The following is a 7,384-nucleotide window of genomic DNA, read 5'->3' on the forward strand; positions in this document are numbered from 1 at the left end:
TCGGGACAAAGGACACGCGAGGTTTATACTAGTTCAGCCCCTTACGGTGAAGGAAGGCCTACGTCTAGTTGGGTTGGAATTGCTTGAGGTTTCGATGACCAGGGAGCGAGATACGCTATGCTCGGTTCTCGATCTCTTGTTTCTTGTCCCTAGCCGCCAGCGGGTCATCCCCTTATATACACGGGTTGACGCCCTATGGCTTACAGAGTCCCGACCGGCTCATAAACAGTGTCCGGCTCGGTGACTAGTTATTTCTACCTTACAATACAAGTTGCGCCCTCATGGTGGCTTATCACCATGGGCCCTAAATTGTCTGTGGGCCTTTAGACCCTTTACTGAACCGCCATCTTCACATCTTGGTCTTGGGCTTTAGATGGGCTTCTCTTTGCGTAACCCGGCCCCTCCTGGCCGGCTTACATACATAATTATATCCCCAACACTTATGCAAACTTCTGGGTTTTTTCAGTGAAACGTAATTTCATGACTGCAAGTAAGGTCTTGGTTCAACGAATTTGTCTGTGAGTTCACTATGTAGTCGTGAGTTGGACATGTAATAACCGGCAGTCAGTACTTAAAAAAATAGGGATGTCTGTTGCAGGTACGCGAAAATCAGTGAAAAAATAAAGAAAGAAAGAAGGCGAACGTCTCTGTGTGTGCGCCAACGCTCCTCTGTTTCTCATTGCCTCATCTCTAGTTCCTGTACTTCTAGATGTGTCACCACCGGCGAGGTAGCGATGACAGTAAAAAACAACACTCGATACTTACTTGATTAATGCGTGTGTGTGGTGCGTTCGCGTGAAGGCGAGCGTCTCCGTCGTTTAGGCCTGCGAGCGGTCGCGACGACCGTGTCCTCTCACCAGCTAGGCGGCATTGTCGACGCAGGTGAGTCAGTCATCCAGCTTTGAGGCGGCGGCCTCCACGCACCGGGATTAGCTTTGGACGACGTCGTCCACGCGCGAGTACCGGACAAGCGTGTCCAACGGAGCAGCACGCGTCAGAGCTGAGGGAGTCGGCGGTGGCTTTGGGCAAGTGAGATGGGGCCGTGATTAGCTTCACCTGCTGCACAGTGGCCGAGACCTGCACCGCCCTGGGGACGATGATGGTTGGCGACCATGCGAATCTACATGCATGGTTGTGGGGGCAGATTTTTTTGGCCCGCTTATACTGGTCCAAGATACTCAGCGTTGCCCCCACTTGAAGAACCTCGGCGGTGGGTGGTTGTCAGCGTGAGTGTTGTGGATGGAGCCGAAGTCGACGCGGATGCCGGTGGTTCCCGAAGAGCATGCCCAGGATGTGGACGAAGTCGTTGCAGTCAGTAGAAGTGTGTTCGGAGGAAGCCGCAGCTCCTCCTCGCATGTCTCCCATTATGGCTCGTGTGTGTGGTGGGCTGGCGACTTGCGATCACGATTCCCTGATAGGAGACGATAGGATGCGCTCATGATTAGTTTCCTAATAATTAGATGCGTTCGTGATTAGTTATCTAATAGGATGCAGTCATGATTAGTTTCCCAATAATTAGATGCGTCCGTGACTAATTTCCTAATAGGATGGCTCGTAATTATTTTTTTAATAATAGGATGCACGCGTGATTTTTTTCCTAATAATAGGATGGGTTTGTGATTAGTTTCCTAATAATTAGATGTGCCCGTGATTAGTTTCTTAATAGGATGTGTCCGTGATTATAGTTTCCTAATTAACCAGGCATGGACTTTCATATTTTCCTCCGCGGTGGAGTACGGTCAGTCAATGTAAATTGCTAAGTGCACACAGAGAACAGATTTGATTAAGGCTAGCCGTTAGATTAAATTTAGTGGGACTAATCATACGGTGGTAATGTATCCGTGTATGTTTTGTGAGATGCACTTAGAGAAGATAATGTTTGCTTTTTTATAAGTAGTATAGATATAGATATAGATACGTACCACCGCACCAATCACACTGTTTTGGTCTCAAGTTTCTGCACCAACCACACCGTCAACGTCACTCTGTCTCTCTCTCTCTCTCGTGTCCACTTCACGGAGCAGCGGGGCGGCTACCGAACGTTTCATTCATCGTGGCTTTAACGTAACTCAACGAAACCATCCACAGAGTCAGAGAATGTTCTCGTCAGGAAACAGAGAATACTCGTACGTACACTGCTTCAGCCTACACTGTACTGGGAGTTGATTTATGATGAGTAGCAGGTCTCGTAGCTTTGCCAGGCTCTGCTACGCTACATAGGCTCGTAGCTTTGGTGGGAGTTGATTTATTATTATATTTTCCTTTCCTTTTTTCATTTCAGATTTGAGGGCCTCGCGTCGCCCCACGCATTTCACACGTTGCCAAACTATTTCTCTTCTCCAACTAGAGCTGGTGATAAAACAACGGCCGGAAACATTTTCGTTTTGTCCCAATATATTGACCGATTTTTTGTTGTCTTTTCGATATATCGCCATCTTGCGAAAGTCAGCCGGACCCGAGCTTGGGGGTGGTCTAGATGAGTGAGACCAGGCAAAACCATGTCTGTTGGTCAGGAAACGCACGCACTAATAGTAGATACAGGGACGACCAATTCACCAGACTTTGACTTTCTTTCTCTTTCCAGACTTTGAATCGCACGAGGGTTCTAAGTTAACACGACCAATAACAATAGTAGCAGATTCTCAGTAATAGTAGCATCACAATACCATTTATGAATGAAAAATTATTAATGAATTGGGTACTAGTATATGCCAAATAAAAGCAACTCTTACGATATGCACCACGGATTGAAATTTATGAATGAATTTGGCACTGGTACTATATGCCAAATAGAAGCAACGCTTAGGATATGCACCACAGATTGAAATTTATGAATGAATTGCTAACTAGTCCATTTTGTAAAATAATTTTGAAAACCCGATTCACCACGGAGATAGCGGCACCTGTCCCATGCGTGCACTGTAAGGCCTTATACAATGCAAGACGTTCAGGACAGGTGTTTAGAGAAATAAATCGGTGTTTCTTTAAGCACCGATGCTTATTTATAGAGGGTAGACGCTTAATTAGAGGTTTTTTCTTCATAAATAGGTACTGGTGCTTCAGAAGAAAAAAATCGATTTATTTTCGTAAGCACCTAGCATTGTAGTACAAGGCCTAAGCGCCACAAGAGCCACGACGGGACAAGGATGCCCCAATGGCGCTATGACTACTCCTACACAAGGAGAGGTATCATCGTTGGTGGACGACATCTGGGACGGCAAATTTTTGTCGTCGACCAACTTCCACCAACAGGCTGCATGGTGGCGTGGTGGCATTGTGGTGGTAAGCTCATCGCGGAGAGGGGAGAAGGCGGGTAGGGAGGAGAACACGATAGGGTTCAGGTTGGGAAGGGCGCGTCGTTGGTTGGTTTTATAGCCTGGCATGGAGGACGACATGAACAAAGATGATGTCGTGTGGTGAGCATCAGAGGGCTCAAACGCGCCATTAATCGTGTGTAATTCTTCTGTGGTTACCGGTCACCGCACTGATGCTTTTTTGTGTTGGTGTGAGCTGTATGCACGAATACTCGCCAAAATCAAAGAGGAATAGTGAGGAAGTTTCATTCCCGTGTAACTCCGTGTAATTGCTCTTGTTGCAACATTGTTTTTTCGACTCCTTTGAACAATGTTTTTTCCTTCAAAACATTGTTATATTATACAACTCGCCATAAAACCCAAGCAAATATTGAAGTTTGAAAATGAGAGCTCCTCATGAGACGTTTTTATCCTCACAAAGCGAACTTCCAGGCAATGAGGGCTTCTTCATCTCCTGCCGCCGCTGTCGCTGATTTGCCTCGACTCATGTAGCTTTGGGACCATAAAGACGTGGTGGACCATGACCCTTGCCAACGGGAGGGCTCCTACTTCGTTTTTGTGTGTTCTTTTTAGTTTGTTTAGGGCGCGTGCTCGGCTCAACAAGGCGATGCAAGGGGCTCCTTGAAGATGGAATAAGATTTTCCTTTCCTACCCTCTTCCCTATCATGCATTCAGCGTTGTCGGAGGGTGTGTGTGGAGGTGTGTCTCCCGTGGATCTCGCGGAATTGGGTCGGTGTTTGTCTTCGTTGGATCTGCTTGGATTTGATTTTCGTTCGTATGTGTGTCTAAATGTTGGATCATTTCGATCTACGCTTCTCATTATCGGTGACGGATGTTATTCTTATGTGCTGATAATACGAATAATTCCATGATGATTTAAATAAATAATCATCATGTTGAAAAAATATTGAAAGTCACATAAATATACGGTAGGCACAATTAGAACATTAAAGTCCGTAAGAAAACATGAGCTAAAACTAGCTATATTTCGGGGCCGGCTCGATGTTGATGGGATGCGGGCAAGGTGCGGCGGTGCGCAGTACGTGGTGACCGGTGACACGGAGGCGACAACGGGGGTTGCAGTCACAACTCGCGGAGATGGACGGCGGATTCGCCGGCCACTGTCGATAGAGCTTGGCTCGTCACCTGTCGTGGAAGGCACGGTCTGTCAGGAGGAGGTTTCGTTGGGAGGAGAAAGGCAAAGCGCTGCTGCACGCGGCACGGGTCGGGTCAGGTTGGCCGCGACGTCGGCGACGAGTGCGATGATCCGGGAAAATTCTGGCTCGCCCGGCAAGTTGGACCTGCACGCGGGCATGCTGACGAGGATGGAGGAAAGGCGCAGCGGCCGGCGCCTCCCGTGCGTGCGTGCGTCCGCGTGGGCTGCTCGCGCTCTCTCGGGCAACCACGACATGACCAGAGGTTCGGCTGACCAATCGACGATGGCGACAAAAGATTCGCTCACTAATCTGTGTGTTTGGTGTTTCACGTGGCGAGGCACGGGCTGAGCAACCAACAAGATACTCTCTCGTGTCCACTTCTTGTCGCCCAACAGTAGAGCAGGTCGGGTGTCGAATGTTTCGTACGTGGATTCAATGGCTTTCATCCACTGGACTTTCATTCTCTCTCAAGACTATGAAACGCACACGTAGACAATTTTTAAATCGTGTGATGATAGACCGTTGAAACTCGAGACACCAGTTCAGCATTAAGGCCTAGTTTGGCAGCACAGTTTATCTCGGACACGAGGCGCCCAGGCCCAGCCCCCAGGTGCGATAATCTCTGGTGCGTGCAAAGAGAGGCAGGCAGCACAAATCACAAACAAAGGCAACACATCGACGGGGATCTCGATCGAGCCAGGTAGCAAGAAAAGCTCCCGGCGGTCGGCACACGGCTCAGTGCCCTAGCCTGGCCTTCGTGCACGCGCACCGGCGGTGCGTACGGTAGGCGCAAAGGCAATCGATCAAAATTATCAAGCCCGCGACACCACGGGCGGACGGAGGCGACCAGAAGCGGGCGACGCGGTGTGTGACTGACGACCGACGGGAAGACGTCACAGCGATCCGGCGAGTAGCGTCGCGGTCACCGCGCAAACATGCGTGGACGGCGAATTCGCTAGCGAGCAGTTACGCGGTGATAGCGAACAATCACCAATTTTTTTTACTCCGCATATAAGCATTAAGCAAGTACTAAGGCTGGTCATAGTGGGGAGTAACTTAGGCTAGTGTCATATGTTACTGTCTTCATAGTGCAAAGTGTCATAGAAGTAGTATCATATATGATTGCATTTATTAACTTATAGACTCAATATTTTTTGGGAAGCGCTATGTGATGGTAACATAATATGTTACTCCAAACACCTCTCTCCTCATTAACTAGGTGCCACATAAGCAAACTTGTTTTGGGATGTGTTATGTTACTAGCTAAGTTACTCCCATTATGACTAGCTAAGCAGCGGTGGGGACATATGCATGGACGATGATTGTGCCCTGTCAGTTTCACAGCGGTTCCCGTGTCCACTTAATGTTTCGTCAACTTAATGGCATTCATGCTCTAACAATAATGCTTCTACGAAGAATATTCTTGTCAGCATGCGCAGTATAGTATAGGACTTAGAGGGTGTTTGGATTCAAGGGACTATTTTTAGTCTGACTAAAAATAGTCTCTTTTAGAGGCTAAAGTTCCAAACACCCCTGACTAAAGAGAGGCTAGAACTAGTCTTGAGGCTAAAATTTTTTAGTCATAGAAAACCTACTAAAATATGTATTAGCCCTCTCTCTCCTCATTTAATTCCTCTCCTTTAACACATGCGAGTTCTGGATTGGAGGGTTTGAAGGATAATAAATGCTCAATAACTTGATTTTAGTCTCTTTAGTATTTAGATACAAGCATGGATGAGGCTAGCAAGTTTTAGTCCCACTACTTTTAGTCATGGGACTAAAACGTATCCAAGTACCCTCTTACTCCCTCCATCCCAAAATAAATGAGATAATACAACACTTATTTTGGGACGGAGGGAGTACTATACTACCCACTGAAAGTACATTTACTACAAGGGACTGGCAACTACGACAAACTGTACTCTTTCCGCTGCCGAATAGTCGTTCTTTTTCCGCTCCAAAATCAGTCAGTGAATGATGGCTCCTCTACTGTACCGGTCCACCCCCACGTTATTGGAATCAAATCGAATCGAATCGAATCCTTCATGAAACCTCGGTTGCTCCCAGGAACAAGAAAAGCCCAGGGGCCACGGCATCCTGTTCTTAACCAAAAGCTTGTAAAACCCAGGGACCACGCCTGGACTCTCTGGTCCCTGCATTGGCTCCCCGTCCTGTCCCTGCTTAGATTCGTGGTAGATGTTGCAGATGCCTCCTTCCTGGTCACCGTGCAGCGGTTTGTCGAGATCCTTTTAGGTGTTTTCGGTGCCTTGAGAATGGTCATCGAGCACGTGAGTGCCGCAATGCCTGGCGTCCCCTCACCTTTTTGGGAAGTCCTACCGTGACACCGTTGCCACGCCTCCCCGGGCACCAACAATCTCTAACTCCTCGCAAGGTTCAGAAAGAAGCCTCGCCCCGGCCCTCTCGAAGACGTTTTGTCGTGATTCTTGGGCATCGATTGTTGCTGCTCCTGATGGCTCTATGGCCTCGGAGGATTTCCCTGTGCGGCCTGCCTTGGAGCGCCAGGCCAAGCTGCTGCGCTCTGAGCTCCTTGGTATGACTTCCCTCCAGCTTGAGGAGACGGTCCAGCCTCTGCGTGATGTCATTGACTCCATGCAAGGTTGGATGTTGCGGATGGAGAGCTTCATGGAGCGTGTTGAGGCTGCACTTGGCGAGCCCTCCATGGTGCCGCCTCTGTTGTAGACTGCTCATGTATTGCGTCCTTTGGTTGTGCCTGTTGACAACTTTGAGGTCGGGATGGGTGCCGAGCTTCATGGTCGTTTCTCCCCTTGTGCTAGAGCATGTTCGCCGCCGTCGGCCTCTGAGGGATTGGACAATGATGTGGTTGTGACTCCGGTGCTGCAGATCATGCCTCAGTTGCGGGAGTTGTGTGAGGGCCCATTTCTGCCTCTGTCC

The sequence above is a fragment of the Triticum dicoccoides genome, chromosome 1A (genome assembly GCF_002162155.2).
Source record: "Triticum dicoccoides isolate Atlit2015 ecotype Zavitan chromosome 1A, WEW_v2.0, whole genome shotgun sequence".
Classification (NCBI taxonomy): domain Eukaryota; kingdom Viridiplantae; phylum Streptophyta; class Magnoliopsida; order Poales; family Poaceae; genus Triticum; species Triticum dicoccoides.